Source organism: Mus musculus, chromosome 9, assembly GCF_000001635.26.
Source record: "Mus musculus strain C57BL/6J chromosome 9, GRCm38.p6 C57BL/6J".
Classification (NCBI taxonomy): domain Eukaryota; kingdom Metazoa; phylum Chordata; class Mammalia; order Rodentia; family Muridae; genus Mus; species Mus musculus.
In genome coordinates this window covers 68,763,541-68,782,429 of record NC_000075.6, presented here as the reverse complement: position 1 = coordinate 68,782,429, position 18,889 = coordinate 68,763,541, and the positions used below count along the sequence as shown (strand labels likewise).

The 18,889-nt window shown below is 44.8% G+C and overlaps 1 protein-coding gene and 1 long non-coding RNA gene across 2 annotated transcripts in view; both read right to left on the bottom strand.

Moving 5' to 3' along the window:
- Positions 1 to 18,889, bottom strand: part of Rora (RAR-related orphan receptor alpha) — a 734,843-nt gene that overhangs the window by 605,817 nt on the left and 110,137 nt on the right. The gene's annotated exons all lie outside the window — the stretch shown is intronic.
- Positions 9,108 to 17,084, bottom strand: 9530091C08Rik (RIKEN cDNA 9530091C08 gene). Its single transcript, NR_033299.1, has one exon. It is a non-coding gene; the product is annotated as an RIKEN cDNA 9530091C08 gene (long non-coding RNA).

Genomic DNA, 18,889 nt, shown 5'->3' with positions numbered 1-18,889 from the left:
TCTGGCCTTGGTGGCCTGATTTTAGAAGCCACAGCCAAAGACACAGGGCCTCCCGGGTTTTATTTCCAGCTTCCTCTGTTCTCATCCCTGGACTCCACAGCACTTCGGAGAATGTCCTCTGATATCCAGTTTCCCCTTTCTGCGTCCCCTGCTATTGAAATCACAGCGCCGTGTTTCTGGCGGATGGATCCACATGCTTCTTTGGTGTGGCCCCAGCTTCCTGCCTCTGCTGGAGACACAATCAGTGCTCAGCCTGTGCTTCTCCTGATGAACCTCACACACTAGGCGCTGCGCTCAGTTGCTCTTGCATTGAACAACTTTCCTCTGGATCTTTGCCTGCTTGGCCCTGCTTCACTCTAGAGAACAGAATTTTTGAAAACTCAGATTCCTTTCAGAAAATGAACTACTCTCTCCCTCCCCCATTCTCTCTCCTGTGCGTGTGTATTGTACATGTATGTGAGTGTGCAGTTACATGCCATGCCATGTAGGCACATGTATGCCCACAGGAGACTGCTCAGTGTCTTCCTCTATTTCTTTCCGCCTTCAGTCAGGGGCTCTCAATGAACCCCAAACTAATAACTTCAGATAGGCTGGCTAGCCAGTGAGCTACCAGGATCCATCCATCTCTGCTCCCCAAAAGCTAGGGTTACAGGCACAAGTAGGTACTCAGCTGTGACATACCTGGAGTGCTGGGGATTTGATCTCAGGTGCTCATGTTTAGACAGCAGTTAACCTAACCCCTTGGCTACCTTCCCAGCTCCAACTACATGCTTTTCTCAGAGCCACCACTAGACTTCAAAGGCCCCAGCAAAAAGACCCCCTTCCTGTATTTAAAGGCCACTATGTGTGTGTAATATGAGCATTTCTTCATTTTGAATGCTCAGTGTGTCCAAGCTAGATTAAAAGTACTGCGTGCTTCCTGGGTGCTTGGAGGGAGATCTCTGTAAGAGTTGTGTTTATGTAATTACCAAAACCCTTCCTTTAAAGGTGGTGGGTGGGTAACTTTCACTCCATGGGCTCTGAATAGGGGTCAAGTCCACTGTGGACAGTCATAGTATTCCAGGCCATCTTGGCCTAGACTGGTATTTTCCAGTGGAAGGCAAGAAGAAAGCTCAGCAGGCTGCATGGGGGAAAGAGGTATGTGTGACAAAGGTATGTGACTAGGACTCTGTTGATGACCGTTCTGTGGGAGTTAAAGAGTTAACCAGACAGAACATTGGTGATCCAGACCCCTTGGCTCCTCCCTTTCCCATTCCCCTGTCCAGATAAATTGAGGGCCAAGGATGGAATGATTTCCACTTTCCAGTGGTAAACCTCCAACTGAGGCTTTCTCCAGGGTGACCCTTAATCAGAGTCCACTCCACCCCAAACGCTACATCACCATGCCACCAACCACACTTTCCCAATGTTGACCGTGTGGTTACTGGCAAGGGCAGGAGGCTATGGAGTGGTTGGTGGTTGGTGATAGGGCCCTAAAAGTAGTGCGTGCACAAGCTTCAGGCTCCATCCTAATTCCCAAGGCATCCACAGTGCTCTGGCAGCCATCAGACAAAGAGTTCACTAAGGAGCTGCACCAGTCTAATTTATATGCAAGGGGAAACTCTCCCCCATTGCCCCTTTCACACAACAGTATTTGCCCTGTAGCTTGAACTCCAAAAGCTCTCTGTAGACACCATAAGGGTTATGGCCACCAAAGGGAAAAATCACAAATGCAAGAGGTCCCAGGGAAACTGTCCTCTAAGGCAGCATAGCACAGAAAGTCTAATTTAGAGCCAGAGCCCTACCCTCACATTTAGCCTCTATGCTCACTCTTCCCATGTCCTTGGCCATGACACTTCAATGCTCGGAGTTTCTCTCTTAAAATGGAAAAAGGCCATTAAGAAATTCAAGCACAATAACTGAACACAACAGGGAAATATCTTCCCTTCTTTGATATTCATACTATGCCAAACACAGAACGATTCACCAATGTTTATAATTTCCTGGGGACAGATGTGCACCCAGAGCTCATAGTCCACTCCCTGACTGGACAGAAGATGCATCTGAGATAAGCAGGCTGCATCTGGGGAGGTGGGAAACCCCACCCCCACCCCCTGTCTGTTCTCATCTCCCCTGCATGACTCACCTGTCAGCTTCCTAGGCTTCCTCATTGAAAAACCAGCATTCTTCTCACGGTTGGCTATGCACAAAATATCCTTCTGTTCTCCAGCCCCATCAAAGCACCTTCACGCTATGCAGACAGGTCATTCTTATTACAATCAGCCCCTCTACTTGTACGCTCTCCCAGTTTGGAGAGGGGCACAGACTCAGACATCTGTCTTAAGCTCTTGACTTTTCTAGGTAGTATCCCAAGCCTGAACCAGCAACAGGAAGATGGCACCCTTGGATTCTTCCTTTCATGGTAAAGAAGAGGAAAGAGCAGGGTTGGGTCCTAACAGCTTTCAAGTTTCTCATCATGTCCTTCATCATCATTTACTGCCATCTAAGAACTATCCAATCAGCCTCTTGGATAAAGACCATCACCTTCCAATGATCTGTAAGATCTTCATATTTAACTCTCCTTTCCTTCTCCTCATTGGTCTTCTCCCTCACCCTACTTCATCCTATTTAGGCCCACTGGAGGCTACCCATCCTGGACTCTTCTGGACAGATCCAGTTCCTCCTACCACAGGGCCTTTGCATGTACAGTTCTTCCCATGGGGCTCTTATTTGCATCTAATTTCGCTTTATTCATTTCTTTGGATCTTGACTCAAAAGTTCTTTCCTTAAACTAGAGGAGGATCTTGCCTTCTTGTCCAGAATAAAAAGATTCATGAGAGCAAAAGAAATTTATAATTTCCTCCAAAGCACATAATATTTGCTCAATAAGTGTGCTTATTTATTGATGTCACAATTTATATGTCAATGTTTCCCTTTGACATTGTGTGTAATATCACAAGTTTTGCAGAACTCACTGTAACCCCACCCAACCTTCCAACTATAGGAATTTAAGCACATTTCTTCTGGATCACTTCCTGTACTCAAGATACTCTTTTGTCCCCAAGGTCTTTGGCCTATGCCTGAAATGGCTTCTTTTCTCTCCTCTGCACATGAAGTTCTCATTATTTGGGTAGGTTTTGTGAATGGTGAGGAGGCATAACACAATAAGAAGTGTGCAACTTAGAGCTAGGGTCCGAGGCTCTCATCAAGCCTCCACAAAAAAGCCTACCTGGGAAGTTCCAGGCCAAAAAGAGACCCTGCCTCAAAAATTGAAACAACAATGATGACAAAAGAGCAAGGTAGATGATGTTCCTAGGGATGATGCCCAAGGTTGTCCTCTGTCCTCTACACACATGAGCACATGCACCTGCATGCATGCAGATGCAGGAGAACAGGGAGTTCAGACAGCAAGCAGCATCAAGATTATATAACGTACCCAAGGAACACACAGACACAAAGGACTGGAAATTCTTTCCTAGCTGGGCTTCATGCAATACACAGAGCAGGCATGGGGAAAGCTTAGGTACACATGGGTGCTCCGAGAATGATGACCTAGTGAGGGTCTGAGCCTCTCATAGCCTGGTGCTTTTTGAGCAAATGACTTTTCTTAGTTCACTACTATAGCCCACACTTAGCAGGTATCTTTTCGATAATAATAAATAATAAATAATAATTTGTTTCTATTACTATGTGTCCTTGGTGCAACAATCCTTTGTCTTGGAACGTGAGAACTTAGAAACACACACACATACAAGCACACACACACACTTTTATTTGAATTAAAGTAGATTTTCCCTATGAGCATTTTAAGCATAGAATAGATTTTAAGCAGAGAAAAGACTGAAAATAACCTTCATGGAATAATTTTTTTTTTTGGATCCTCCCTCAGACCCCTTTAAGTCTTACTAACTCCCAAAGAAGGGGCCAAGCCTTTCTGGAACCTGTCTCTTGCCCACCACCATCACCAATCACCCAATCACCACCTCCACCACCACCACCACCCTCCCCTGGCAACTGTCTCTTTGGTGCTTGCTACACTCATTGCCTTGAGTGGGTGGATATTTCACTTTTTCCCCTGAAATCAGAGGCGTATTTACTCGCTGTGTCCAATGGACTGGAATCAGCCCCGCTCTTCTGGTTCCACACACACCCATCAAGCAAAACCCAAACACACAGGAAACCACTGATAGAAAACACAGCCTCTTTTTGCATGACCGCCTACTCGCCACAAATTCACAAAGACATCTGATTGCAAGTGAGCCCCAGTTTAAAGGGGATGAGGGCCGCCTCACCACCAGATACAAAACCAGTCTCCATTTTTAAAAGGAGGTCCACTCTTGTTTCCATTTCCCCAACAACCTTTATTCTTTTGTTCCAGCAAAGTAAATTATTCCTCACCTTGGGCAAGTTGGAGGAAACGTGAGAAAATTATATTAAATCAGACATCCTTGAGATCAAAATAGATTGGAACAGGGGTCTCTTTGCTGAAAATAGTTCTTCAAAGAGAAAGCAAAAGAGCTTAAGGGAAGAAAAAGTTGTCAAACACCCTCCAGCACTTTCCTGGCACCAAGATCTACCAACTATTGATATGTTAATTAACATTCCCTTTTATCTGAGCTAGGTGTTTGCTGGTCAGGAGCTGCTGCCCTGTGGCACTTGAAGCCTCTGGAAGACAATTTCATTTCTTAAAAGACATTAGAAAATACGCTCTTCCTGTGTTTCAGATTGGTTCCTTCCTGTGGCTAGCAGCGATGCCTTGGCAAAGTCAGATTACCAAATCCCAGAGAGTATAGACCCATTCGATCCTCTCACAGCCAACTTCAAGTCATACAGGAAGTAGCCGCTTCAGACAAGTAAGGAGAAAGTTAGAGTTTTAATCAATGACCAGCTGCCAGAGGGGAACCCCCTGGAATCTGACCTTTCTAGGGAAGGATTCTTTGCAGTAACCACAGCCTTCCTGATCCACTCGAGCACTCCTGAAGCTTTCCATACTGAAATATCTTCCTCCCAGCTTACACACTTTCCCGAGGGACAGTTGATTGCCTCTGATTCTGTTCCAGGAAAAAATGTCTTTTCCAGGTTCTTGAAACGATTCCAATCGATCAGGAAACATCATGCAAAACAGACCATATAAAAGCTCACGAATCGAACCAAAACTTTGAGAAGCGCCCAAGGAGTCTGTTGTATGTTTGAATTGAGGCAATGTCATTTTATGCTAACAATTCATGCTTTCTTTTCTCAAAAAGGGCATTTCAAGGACAACATTATAGCTCACAGAATATGTTTCCTCCTTGCTGGAACAGACGTCTCCTAACTCTGGATGCTTGAGCTTATAAATAAAGCTTTATTAGCACAACAGCATGTCTGTTTTCTTACGTATCGCCTAGGGTTTCTTTCTTTCTATAGCAGCAGGCAGGTTGAGCAGCTGAGCATTAGCCAAGACTGAAACGCTTGCAAATCCAAAAGTATTTGCTATTTGACCACTGACATAACGAAAAAATGTATAGGAAAAGCTAATGGGCCTTTTGTTACCACTAAAACATCACTATACATTGTCAGCAATACTTAGCTAAGGCCCAAAGGGAACACTTTGGCTCTCTTATAAACAGAAGCTGACTCTCACATGAATAATTCCACAGTGGCCATTAGGAAGATCCTCAAAGAGTCTTAATCACCCTGTTGTAGGATCTAATTTGACAATGCCTTTTACCTACTAATCTTGTTGGGCTACCGCATGTGACACATTCCACCTAAACACTACGAATGTGTTCTTCCTGTCTGCAAAAAGGCATGACACAACAGCACCATAATATAATGAAGTCAGCAGAGCCTACAGGCACCGTTCTAAGCGTGTTTTGTATATGATTACAGAAGGAAGATGTAGGATACACGAGGGAGGAGCTCCTTCAATTTTGAATCTCTGGAGTTTCGAATGGAGGGTAGCACATTGAAAATACTCAGTAAATATTTGATGAATGAATGGAAGTTGGATCTCACAAAGACAACATTGGGGAAAGAGGAACTACAGGACATAGTAGCTCTGTGGAAGAGCACAAGCTGAGGATACTCCAGACCTGGGATTCCCTCCGCAGGTCAAAAGCAAGTGAGCAAACAAACACAGAGCTTGTCCTGGTGTTAGACAAAGTAGCAAGTGGGTTATTTGAAAGTGGGTGGTTTTGATTGCTTGGTACCACCATATCGCCTCTATTAACACAGACTTCAGCCAGCAAACCCTCTTCTAAGCCCATCTTATTTTCAATTAAATAAGGACCTGTTGGCGAGGATCTAACTTACTCTAACCTGATTAAACAGGAGGCCCTTACTGGGGAGTGATTTACTTGGCTCTGTGCTAGAAACTGAAGGCTTCAAAAGAAAAGTGAGCCGCGATTTGCCTGAAGCGCATGTAGAGCAGACTGCATGGTCAGAGAATAATTCCGAAAATGGACGTTCAGTTCATACCCTGCTCCATCATGTCCATTCTGCTAACCTTGGGTGAGACTTTGAATCTCCAAGTGCCTCAGTTTCCCAGGTGCTCATGGAAGGCAATTCTATGTAAATAGGCTATTACCCAGTAACAGGGTCTGATACCTCGGAAGTGTATATGTGTACAACTAAGCAATTATTCATGAAATATAATAGATTCATTTTGTTCTGTGATTGGTAGATAGTCTGAGCTCCTAAAGGCCAATGGCTGGAGATCTGCAAACCTGCCAAGCCTTTCTCAGACTTTTGACCGTATACTCTGCTGCTAAGACATGGAGCTTGGGTTTTAAAATAGCTCTTTATTCTTTATTCTTCCATTGTATTTTACTGAAGTGCTGTTTTGTGATGGTCTAGGGGTTTGGGAACTGGATGTACTGATCCTTACGGGGCTCCATCCAGGGGAAGATACAAGTAGTGTCCTGCTAATCAAGCTAACAGGAGAGCCCAGCGTTTCTACCCAGTAACCAGGGCAATAAGGGGTACTATGAGAAGGCTTGGGGGGGGCATCTTATGCAGCATTTTACAGGTTAGGGAAAGAGTCTAAGGTAAAGACAGGATAGTAAGGGGGGAAGGAAAAGGAATAGGGAGAGAAGGAGAGGGAGAAAAAAGAAGAAAAAAGAGAGGGAGAGGGAAAGGGAAAAGGAGGAAATTCTGTGAGGCAGTTGAAGGCAGGAAGAACAGGGTTCATGCAGAGTACCATGTATGTATTTAAATCTCAGTAACACAAGGGGCAGTGGTTAATAAGGTAGTAACAGTAGCTAACATTTATTGAATACTTATGATGAGCTAAGCTCTGCACTCTGCTCATGGGGAAATTACCACATTTGTTCCTTCATATTACCTTTAGAGGAATGGTTTCCAGGCAGACAAAGGGATATTAAATCTGAGGTGAGGGGACACAAGGCAAGGGCTTCAGATACACAGGGAGAGGCGAGACAGATGCCCATCAGGGGCTGCTGGCCACCACTTCCACTGTAGGTCTCCTGGTGGTGAAGTGGGCTTGCAGGGCTTGTACCAGGTTTGTAAATATTACCTAAAGAACAAGGAGAATATCGCCTTGCAAATTCTTTTCAAAATGATTAGATAAGCCCAAGGATGAGTGGGCAGGCGAACGAGAAGCATCGGTTTTCTCTGTTGAGCATGACCTTAGGAACTGCGTCTCACTTTGTGTCATCCTGGGGAGAGCTCAGCTGAGCCATATTGCCTCTGGCTTCTGCTATGAGCAGCTCCCTGGAACAGACTAATGAAATAGAGGCTTTAATCTAACCCTACGAGATGTGTGTTCTGCTCCTACCAATCAGTATGAAAAGGCTGCAATTGCTTTTAAGCAAGTGTGATGAGATTTGTATAGCTAAGTCAGACCTGGCTGCTTCCAGAGATGCAGAAACTGAGGCCAGAACAGGAAGCAGGGAAGATCTATGGAGGCCTTGGCCCTCGGCTCGGGGGGTGTGGATAGGATCCTGAAGAGAGTGCAACGCTAAAGCAGATGGAAGGGACATAAAAAAATCACCAGGGAGATTCTTTGCCTCTATAAAGAACATTCTTTGTCTCAGCAGGATAATATTGTAGGAAATGACAAACTTACTCATGTGGCCCTAGGTCACAATCCTAAAAAAGTTAAAAAAAAAAAAAAAGAAAAAAAAGAAAGGAAGGAAGAAAGGAAGAGGGGGAGCAAGAAGAGGAGGGAAGGGGAGGGAGAGGGGAAGGAGGCAGACGAAGAGGAAAAGGAAGAGGAAGAGGAAGAGGAAGGAGAGGGAGCAGAAGAAGGTGAAAAAGTAGAAAGGCAGCTGAGACAAGGGAATTAGCTCTTCCTCATCCAGATGCCCCAGAGCCTGCATCATTCTCAGCTCTTGCAGACACAGCCTTTAAAAGTTTAGATCAGTGAGTTCTGAAACCTGCTTTTTAAAGAGTTACACAGACAGAGGGTGAGCTAGCTCAGTGGTTAAGAACAGGCTGAGTTCAGTTCCCAGCACAACTTAACTGCAACTCCAGCTCCACTATCTGATGCCCCCTTGTGGCCTCTGCACTCCCCCACACAGAAGCTGTTCATACACACAAATATACAAGCATGCATAAACCAAAGAAACAAAGGGATTTTAAAAGTATACAGAGGTGGGGGCTGGTGAAATGGCTCAGTGGGTAAGAGCACCCGACTGCTCTTCCGAAGGTCCGAAGTTCAAATCCCAGCAACCACATGGTGGCTCACAACCATCTGTAACATGATCTGACACCCTTTTCTGGAGTGTCTGAAGACAGCTACAGTGTACTTACATATAATAAATAAATAAATAAATCTCTTTTAAAAAAAAGTATACAGAGGGGCTGGAGAGATGGCTCTGGGGTTAAGAGCACTTGTTGCTCTTATAGGAGGAGCAGGATTCCATTCCCCTCACCCTTAGACTATTCACACGCATAGGTAACCACACATGCAAGGGATCTGATGCCCTCTTTCAGCCTCTGTAGGCACCAAGCATGTGTGTGCTGCACATACATGACCCAGGCAAATACTCATACACAGAAAATAAGTACATCTAAAAATCAGTTTATAAAATTATAAAAATATACACAAAGGCACACACATACATACAGGTCCCACATGTACACACATACACACTGTCGTTTTTTTTTTTTTTTTTTTTTTTTTAGATACATATGAAGACACATTTGGACCAGCCCATCCACTAATCTCAATCACTTTCACAATTTCTAAGGCCATAAAATCAGCTTACCCAAAGTTATTGTGGTACACTGGCCCCTTCATTGCCAAAGCAAAACGAGAGACAGCATTCAATGTGGCAGTCACGAATAGCTGCTCTTTGAGGGCCAAAATCATGATATTCGATGTTTTTCCATCTGAAATTGGGAACATTATTCACTAGAGCCGGAAACCGTTTCCTGCTCCACAAAGCTGAATTCCTATGCCAGCAATATGGTCTCCATACAAGCCCTTAAAACAGAAATGTCACTCTGCAAAGTCCTCGCTTCAGCCAACAAAGCTTTAAGTTTAGACTTAATTGTGAAGCTGAATACTTGGCTCACCACAGAAGCAACTGGGGGCGACACTAAACACACACACACACACACACACACACACACACACAAGGGAACTTGTGTCAGTGCCTTGCCTATCCAGTGTCATTCTTCCTTCTCTCCTAACCCCGACTGAATCTGGAAAAGGTGACGGCGAGATGAAATTTCAGCTTTCTCCTGTGGCTGCTGTAGACTTCCCACCAAATCCAGTGTTTCAGCTTTAAACATAAAGACTAGATAGTTAACACTTCTAACACACACAGCTGAGGATGACAGGGGCCACATAAACATGATCTTAGCACACAAATTATCCATTGCTGGGAGGGGCTGCCTCCCCATGCAAATGTCATCTCTGTATCTTTATTTATTAATGCTTGTTGTGCCGTGATCGAAAGAAGGTGGGTCTGAGCAGTCACATCAAATAGTCTTACGGTCCACATTCTTAGAGTTGAGTGATAGTCCTGCAAAATGATTTAGAAAGATGCTGGGCTCTGACATCCTGGGATGAAATTGGTTCTACCATCAGCTTGCCAGGGAGCTCATTCATTTGTTCTTGTCAATCTCTGCAAGCAAGTTCGTCCTTCTGGTTGAAAGGCCAGTGTTTGACCACACATCACGGCAATGTACCCAGGGTCTTTGCCTAGATAACATGAAATATTACATAAATGCCCAAGTCACTGAAGTCAAGGACTTACTTATTAATTAAAAACTCTGGCAAGCTTCTTAGTGGTGTTTTAAAATCAATAACCGGGGCTGTGAATATAGCTCAGTTGGCAGAGAGTGGTCTAGCGTGCATGAAGCCCTGCGTTTGATCTTTAGCGGCATACTAACCATGTGTGGTGGCCCCAGCCTATAATCCCAGCTCTTGGGAGGTGGAGGCAGGATGGTGAGAAATTGAAGGTCATCTTCAGCCGTAATATATCAAGGCCACCCTGGGATATATATGTAAATCCCTGTCTAAAGTTTTTTTTAATTAGTTGATAAAAACATTTTTAAAGAATCACCAATCACAAGAGCATCTATTTTAATCAGAAAAAAAAATGATAGTAGAGCACAGATCATGTTTATTACATTGGTGTTTGTGGTAGGAGGTGTATGGATTCCCACTTAGGGCTCCAGCTCCCATGGGCTTAACATGGGGGGCTTGCACGATGAAGAAACTCCTGTTTTTCTAACTCTAGAGTGCATGAGGGAGCTGGTTTTCAACTCCTCCAATCTGGCAACTCTCTCTGGGAAGTGATCCACCATGAAGGCTTTGTAATGAATACTCCAGAAAAAATGAAAATCGAAACCACATTCAAGGGCACCATTTACATCACAAACCGACCAGAGATCTCTTACAAACCACTGCCTTTAAAGGAAGCCTGGCTGACTTGAGAGATGGGAACATGTGAAATCAGATAGCCAGCACCCCAGGCTTGCTGGCCTCAGCCCTGCTCATTCTAACCATGTGTTTTCCAAAACAGACTACCTCCCAGAATACACTGCAGCTGTGGCTGCGGCAGCATGGAAGACCTGGACCTCTTTATCAGAGAGAGACAGTGCTGCTAATGGGACTCCTGTCCACCTGTGGTACCAGTCCCACAGAGCACATCTTCCCGTAGACACTCTAGTATGGTGGGGTTTCAGAGACTCAAACTGCCTCCAAAGAGCCATGCGAGGAAGAAGGAAGGTTTGACATATAGCTTCCTTCAGCCAAGAAGCTCCAGACAACATGGATCCCAGCACGAAGCAATATAGTAATGACCATCCAAGGGAGACTCAAGAGATGGACGCCAGGAAGTTATCGTCTCTGAAGGAAGGCAAGAGTTGGTGTGGGACTGGAGGGATAAATATTGCCATGTGAAGAAACGGAAGTGCGCCCCGTGCAGGAGAGAGGACATGATTTGGCTGGGGGGCCCAGCAGCGAAGACTCATTGCGTTATTTTTTATACTTGCTGTGACCAAGCATCGGACAACAATCAATTTAAGGAGGAAAGGCTTTATTTTGACTTATGGTTTGAGGGAACAGATTCCATCATGGCCGGGCAGACAGTGAGGTAGGAGTTCGTGACAACTGGTTCCACTGCGTCTGTGGTCAGGAAGCACAGAAAGAGGCATGCTGGTGCGCATCTTCCTTTCCCCTTTTCATTCAGTCCTGGACCTCAGCCCAGGAATAGAACGGGTGAGACGTGATAACTCTAATATAGATAAATTCCTCACAGACATGCCCAGAGCATTGTCTCCTACGGGATTATAGATTGTGTAAGTACTATCACATCTATAACTTGGGAATCAGTCTTGGCAGAGCAGACTGAATAGATGTGAGGTCACCATGCAAGAGCCCACCATTGGCCTTCCACACCTTTTCAGAAAACAGTGCCCTTACTGGAGAATTTGCGTCTTAATGTTTTATTATTTCTATTATACTAATTAATTATCTTAAGAGTGAGAAGGAGTGAGTGTTTGGCTCTATTTGCTACAGCACGCTTGTGGAGGCCAGAGGACAACTAGCAGAAGTTCTCTTCCTTCCACCCTGTGTATGGGTCTCTCCTAGGGATTGAACTCGGGCCGCCAGGCTTGGCAGCAAGCGTCTATACCTACTGAGTCATCTTGTTGGCCCAAAGATGTACATTTTAACAGTGTTGACTTGGTAAGAGAAAGAGATGCATGCGCTATGGCCATACAGCTGTGATGAAAATGGCATTAGCAGGAAGAGAGAGTATAGGGAAATGTAATGAATAGGCATGGGTGAGAGAGAAACCCCAACCCTCCAGGCAGCCCTATCACCTCACTGTGGACCTCACTTTAGGACTCAGGTAGAGACAACACAATCTTGGAGCTGGATAGTTGCTCCACTGACTTAAAACAGGGCCCACTTTATCCTGGAAGAAAGTTGAGTTGAAGGACCCCGTGCTCCACTTTCTCCTAGGTACCAGACAAAGACACTTATCTATCATAGATACTCTGGTCTAGGATGGAGCAGGCAGAGTGGAGAACATGTAGCCCAGACATGATGCTCATTCTGTGGAGGGGAAAAGCCAAGACCTAAAAAGCTAAGCTAGTTAGTTCCCTGGGCATCAGCAGCTGGGATCTGCAGCTCTGACTGAGGCCCCACCCCAGCCCTCAAACACTGCATAAAGCCAAGGGGGAAGCAGGGAGTTCCCTAAGCATTTGTAAACAGAAAAGATATAACCAAGCTGTTCCTTGGTTCCCAGGAGCACGAAGGTCTTATGTGATCAATGCTTCTGGAATTGCAAGGTGTCCAGGTGGGGAGGTTCATTTACCCCCTGTCTGGCAGAGGCTCACTTAAGGGAGTGATTTCTTCTCATCTAGCCCATTATTCAGAGCGAGCTGCCTCCTGGTGCGCTGTCAAAATACATCAGCTTCAAAGACAAACACACACCTTTCCATCTGAGGCCAAGATAGTTTACTGTATAATTTATGATAATGTTAAGCCCGATTCTCAGAAATGGTAATGGGGCCACTTTCTTTTTACTTTTTCATAGATGGGTAATTCTCAGAAAGGCAGTTGAATGTGAAAAGTTGCCTCTTTTTAAAAAAAAAAAAAACAACACAAACTGCCTGTGCCCACAAATCTGATTAGAACAAAACAGAACTCCAGTGGATTGCAGGCACGAGAAGTTCCATGAATGACAGGAAGCAAATCCTAAGAAGAAGCCATCTAAGAAGTCTGCTCAAATAACTGGTAGTGCCCTGTGCTTTGGTTAGGTCCCCACTCACAGGCTTGTTTATATCTTAGTGCATGGATATGAATAAAGAGACATTTGTCTTCCTTCACCCAGGTCCTTTTGGCTCTTATTAGTCTGAATGTACTGTCTTTTTTAATTTGTTATGTATTCTGTGGTGAGTGTACATGTGTACTAGCCATGGGTGTCCATGATGGAGGACAGAAGACAGATTGGAATTCCTGCAGCTGGACTTACCAGATGGGTTAAGATGTGAGCCCCACAGTGTGGAAGCTAGGAACTGAACACAAGTCCTTTGGAAGAACACTTAGTACTCTTAACTGCCGAGTCATCTCTCTAGGCCCTGTCTATTCATCTCAATATAATACAGTATGCCTTGGGTATTTCCCGAAGCAAATTCTCTCCTACTAAAAATACTTCACCATCCAGCAGTCAACCTTTTACTCATTTTGAGACATTTCAAACTTTGATTTGAAACAGAAATGCCTCCGTTGCCTCTTTTGTCCTCTATAGAATTGTTTTGACTGCTAAACGCGTTTGAGGAACTCGCTCCCAGACTTCGGGAAGTTGGGTTTTAGAATCACTTGACTCTTTCAAAGTCAATAGTTGATAAAAGGAAAACAGTCAAGAGTTGTAGTTACACTGTGGTGCTGGGGCTTCTGAAATTCCAAGCGCTCTATTTTGAAGTCTCCCGCTCATCAAAGGAAGTATGGAAGCATTCCAAATCTAACCTGCTGTAAAATACAATATCAGTAAATCCATTTGAATGTAAAAAGATTTCAAAAGTCTAAAATGAAGCAGCTGGAAAAACAGACAAAGGAAACCTTCCTGTCTTCCTAGAAACAGCCGGGCTCTAGTCTCTTCTGCTTGATAACCATAAAACCTCCTTCATTGTTTCTTCAAGCACTCATTTTCTCATTCAATAAAGACACTGTAACTTTGAGGTTAAGGAACCAGGCTGGGCACACACTAGAATACAGTCTCTCCTCTCAACGAGCCCAGAGCGAAGGGGAGAGAAGGCAGTGCCAATCATCCTACAGTGTGTGTAGTGTTAGCATAACCCTACAGGAGATAAACAGATGCTGTGGATGGAGTGAGGAACAGGGTGTAGGTGGAAAGGGTGATGTTTCTTGTGAGCCAGGACTCCAGTCCCGTTTCCTCCTTAAGAAAGAGCCCCATGAACCGAAAGCCCAGAGAATCTGACAGCGATTATTTTTCATGGTGAGATCTGGGAAGCCATGGGATAATGAGTGTGTTCTTTTGTGCTTCTGGCTCTTAGGAAAAATAGCTAAACAGTTTGGAGCAGACCTTTCAAAATTCCTCTCAGATAAGTTTCTCAATCTCGTTTGTACTTTTTTGAGGACTTAAAATGGAACAGCTCTGTAACTCCATTGCACAGATGCCGGAATCTAGGCACAGAGGTGGGGGATGGGGTGGGGTGAGCAGTGGTGGGCTCAGGGAAGGCTTTGTAGAGGGAGAGCCTAGAGAGATGTCATTAGGAACGAACAGCTGGAATGCCAGGGGTAAAGGTGGAGAGAAGCCACCCCTTCCATCACCTCTGAAGTGGCACTACCTTTGCAGAAGAAGGCAGAAGGAATGGTTTGCTCTGTTTTTCTTTTCCTTTTTTTTTTTTCACATATAAAATCAAGTCAGAAAGAAGTCAGATTGCATTAAAAATTTTCAAAGTACGTTTTTGTTGGTTTTAGTTTTCTGAGACAGGGTTTCTCTGTATAAGTCTCACTGTCCTGAAACTCTTTCTCTCTAGAACAGGTTAGCCTCGAACTCAGTGATTTTCCGGCCTCTGTCTCCTGAGTGATGGGGTTAAAGGCATGACTACCTGGCTCTAAATGCATTTGGAAATGCCTAAGGCGGAGAGGTCAGGTCTTAAGGCTCACCTCACCTCTTCCTTCCTGTGAAATGAGGGCAATACTTCACCAGCTTACCAATACTTCACCAGCTTACCAATACTTCACCAGCTTACCAATAACATGAAGTTAAGGTGCAAGAGGAAAAGAAAAGAAAAAAAAAAGACTAATACATGAGGGTTTGGGATCTTGGAGGATGATTTAAAGACAAGGTGTTGGCATAAGTCCTACATTTGATTCAGATAATTCAGAAGAGTTTTGTGGAGTGATCTACATAAACAAAGAAACAGAGGCAGGGATGACTCGCCCAAGGACAGGATGGCTTCTCAAAAGTATTCTACAGGTAACGGTTGATCAGGATGTGTCACAGCGCATTCGTATGTGCTTGTATATGTGGGTGGATGCATATGCATGCATGGATGCATGTGCATGTTTGTAAGTGTGTATGTGTATGTGGGCTAAGGAATGGTATACTGGCTGCTTTTGTGTGTCAATTTGACACAGCTGGAGTTAGAGAAAGGAGCTTCAGCTGGGGAAGTGCCTCCATGAGATCCAGCTGTGGGGCATTTTCTTAATTAGTGACCAAGGGGTGAGCATCCCTTGTGGGTGGTACCATCTCTGGGCTGGTAGTCTTGGGTTCTATAAGAAAGCAAGCTGATCAAGCCAGGGGAAGCAAGCAAGCCAGTAAGTAACATCCCTCCATGGCCTCTGCATCAGCTCCTGCTTCCTGACCTGCTTGAGTTCCAGTCCTGACTTCCTTTGGTGATGAACAGCAGTATGGAAGTGTAAGCCGAATAAACCCTTTCCTCCCCAACTTGCTTCTTAGTCATGATGTTTGCGCAGAAATAGAAACCCTGACTAAGACAAATGGGTTCAAAGCCAGTGAAAATTAAAGGATGACTGGGATGGCAGCCTAGCAGGTATGAGGTCCTGGGTTCACTCCCCTAGAACTGAAAAAAAAAAATCAAACTAATTCTGTCTCTTCCTGTATCCATCACAGTTCATTCTCACGGGTGACATCGATGGCAGCAGGAAGCCAGAGTGCCAGAACTGAAGTTGGTGACTCACATGCCTGGTGTGCTGGCTCTGAGGATATAAAGATACAGTGACAGCCAATGTGTGAAGCAAGAAGCTATAGCTCTGTGGAGGAGACCAACATCCACTCACTGGACAGCTCAAGAGAAGGGGCAAAGTCAACAGAAAGAGGGGTACAAATGAAAGGGGTGCCTGATGGTGAGGGACAGGAGTTCTGTGAAGCCGAGGTGATGGGTAAAGTATGAGAGGAAGCACGATGAATCGGGAGAAGAGAAAAGTCAGTGTGGACAGCCATGTGCACACAACAAAGCCCATCAGAATCACTGGGAGGAAAACCTCCTGAGGCCAAGTGTACCTATTTTGATTTGGAAGTGGTTAGGCATGGGGTTATGCTGATGTTATCCTATGTCAAAATCCTTAAGCTACAGTCTTAAGATTTAAGTAGCTTACTGTCTTCTTAAAAAAATGTATTTATTTTTATTATATGTATATTAGTGTTTGCCTACATGTATGCATATGTGCTGTGGACATGCAGTAACTGCAGAGGCCAGAAGAGGGCATCAGATCACCTGGGACTGGAGTTACAGATGGCTGTGAGCCCCCATGCTCAATCTTAGCCACGGAGCTACCTTTCCAGCCCTGTACTACCATCTTGAATCAAAGCTAAATGTGGGCTCCATCTTCCACCAATCAAGTCAGACTTTGACAGGTACTCAGTGGAGAAGGTCATTGTTGCAGGAAAAGATTGTTTTGATTGTCATTTGTTTTGTTTTAAATCTGCCCATTTAAAGGTTATACGTCGTCATGTGTGTATTTGTTTGTGTGTGTGTGTGTGTGTGTGTGTGTGTGTGTGTCTTATGCATGCAACTGCACATTCACATATGCACATACACTTGTGTATGGAAGCCAAAGGTCAACCTTGCCATCCTCAGTCATTTTCTACTTTGTTTTGTTGTTGTTCATTCATTTGTTTGTTTGTTTGTGAAGAAACAAAGTCTCTTGATTTTACCAGGGATCCCCCAGTTGAGCCGGCCTGTCTGATCCGTGAGCTCCAGGATCCATATGTTTCCACTTCCCTGGTGCACACCACCACATCTGACTTAACTGTGGGTTCTGGGGAGGGCTTCAAACTCATGTCTTCATGCTCATGAGGCAAGCGTTGTTTCAACCGAGCCAACTCCCTAGGCCCTAAAGCATTATATTTTATGATCTAGTAAAGCGATTGAATAAAAATAACTAAGATATAATGAAGGGTTTGTTAGTGCTCTTAAAAAATATCATTGTCTCTAATCCCTCAGGTTATGAAGTAAAATAAACTAAGTCACAGCCACGCTATTCTAGAAGAGGGAACTTGGGTTTAGAGAGGTCCCTCTCTTGCCCCAGGGTAGAGTGCTAGCAGGAGGCAGAGCTGAGGGCTGTATGCAGTGCAGGGATGTGCTTAGCTCCTGAGAGAGATTCAGACAGCATCCTTTCTGAAGGGAAATTACAAAAATACCATCCCATAACTTTGGAAGCCCACTCCCCCACTGTGATTCAGGCTCTAACAATGTCTAAAAGACAGAGCCTCTGCTGCTACAGGGACAATTTCTGCAACCCAGAAAGTCCGAAGTCAGCAATGATTAAATTGCCCCTTGAAACACTTAGCCACTCACACGTCTCTTTGTCTTTGGGGTCTCATCTCAGCAATTCGTTTCGGCTTCCATGTGCACCAGAACCTCAAATCTGTCATGCTGAGGATGAGAGGAGATACACTCCTAACAAGACCCTGGGCAGGGCTGGGGCTGCCCGCTGTCCTGACTTCCAAGGAGCCACATTCTTCACGAGCAGGTAACGAAGCTCATAGGAGCGAAAGGAAACCGTACAAAAGCAGAAAATGACAATTCAGAACCTGAGACCATAGAGTGACGGCATTAAAGGAAGCCCTCAAAGCCCTCAGCAATGTAGCTGACAACAGAGAAAGGATGACGCCTGATAAAAAGGCCCAAGTAGATGTTATAATAAGGACCCCTATATACATACCACAGGCTATAAAATTATGGTAGCATTAAAAGTGATAATATCATAATACCATCATGCCTGTGTATATGAGATCCTGAGCAATATAAGATGGGTCGCTTCAGCATACAGCTAATACTGCCTAGAAACACCAGGGAAATAAGAACCACATGTAAGAGGAAAAATATTTGCTTGGTATTTCTGGATCACCTCTCTTGCTGTTTGCAAGAGAGTAACCAGGGTTTCCGGCTGGCGGCTCAGCAGTTCTGTGCCCTCGGAGAACTCCGGTCTCTCTCCAGCCAGCCTCTGCTGCTGTGGCTGGAAAGTTAGTGTGATATTGCTCCCTCTTATTCTTCATTTCCCTGCTCTGTGCTGATGGTCCTACAATGGGCAATGGGGGAGGGGCTCGGTTCCACTGTGGGGAAGAGCAGGAACTAGGTACAGCTTCTAAGGGAAGGGCAATGTGGACAGATGCCACGGTGGCCATTATTCCAGACAGAGGACCACAGAGCTAGGATGTGCTGGGAAGTGTCTATTCCAGACTTTTAAATTCGAGGGAACTGGGATTCAGCCAGAGAGCTGACTTATATGAAGCCCCACTGGCTTTGTGGCAGCGCAGGCAAAGTCTTTGCTCCATTTGACACAAGGGTCTAGTCTATCGAAAGCCCTTTCCCAGTCATACTCTTAGAGCTACCCTCTGAAGACGCTAGGAATGCGGCTCAATTAGAACACTTTGCCAGCATCTACGAAGTCCCGAGTTTGATTCCTAGCATTGCATAAACCGACTGTGAAGGTCACATTCCTGCAGTCCTG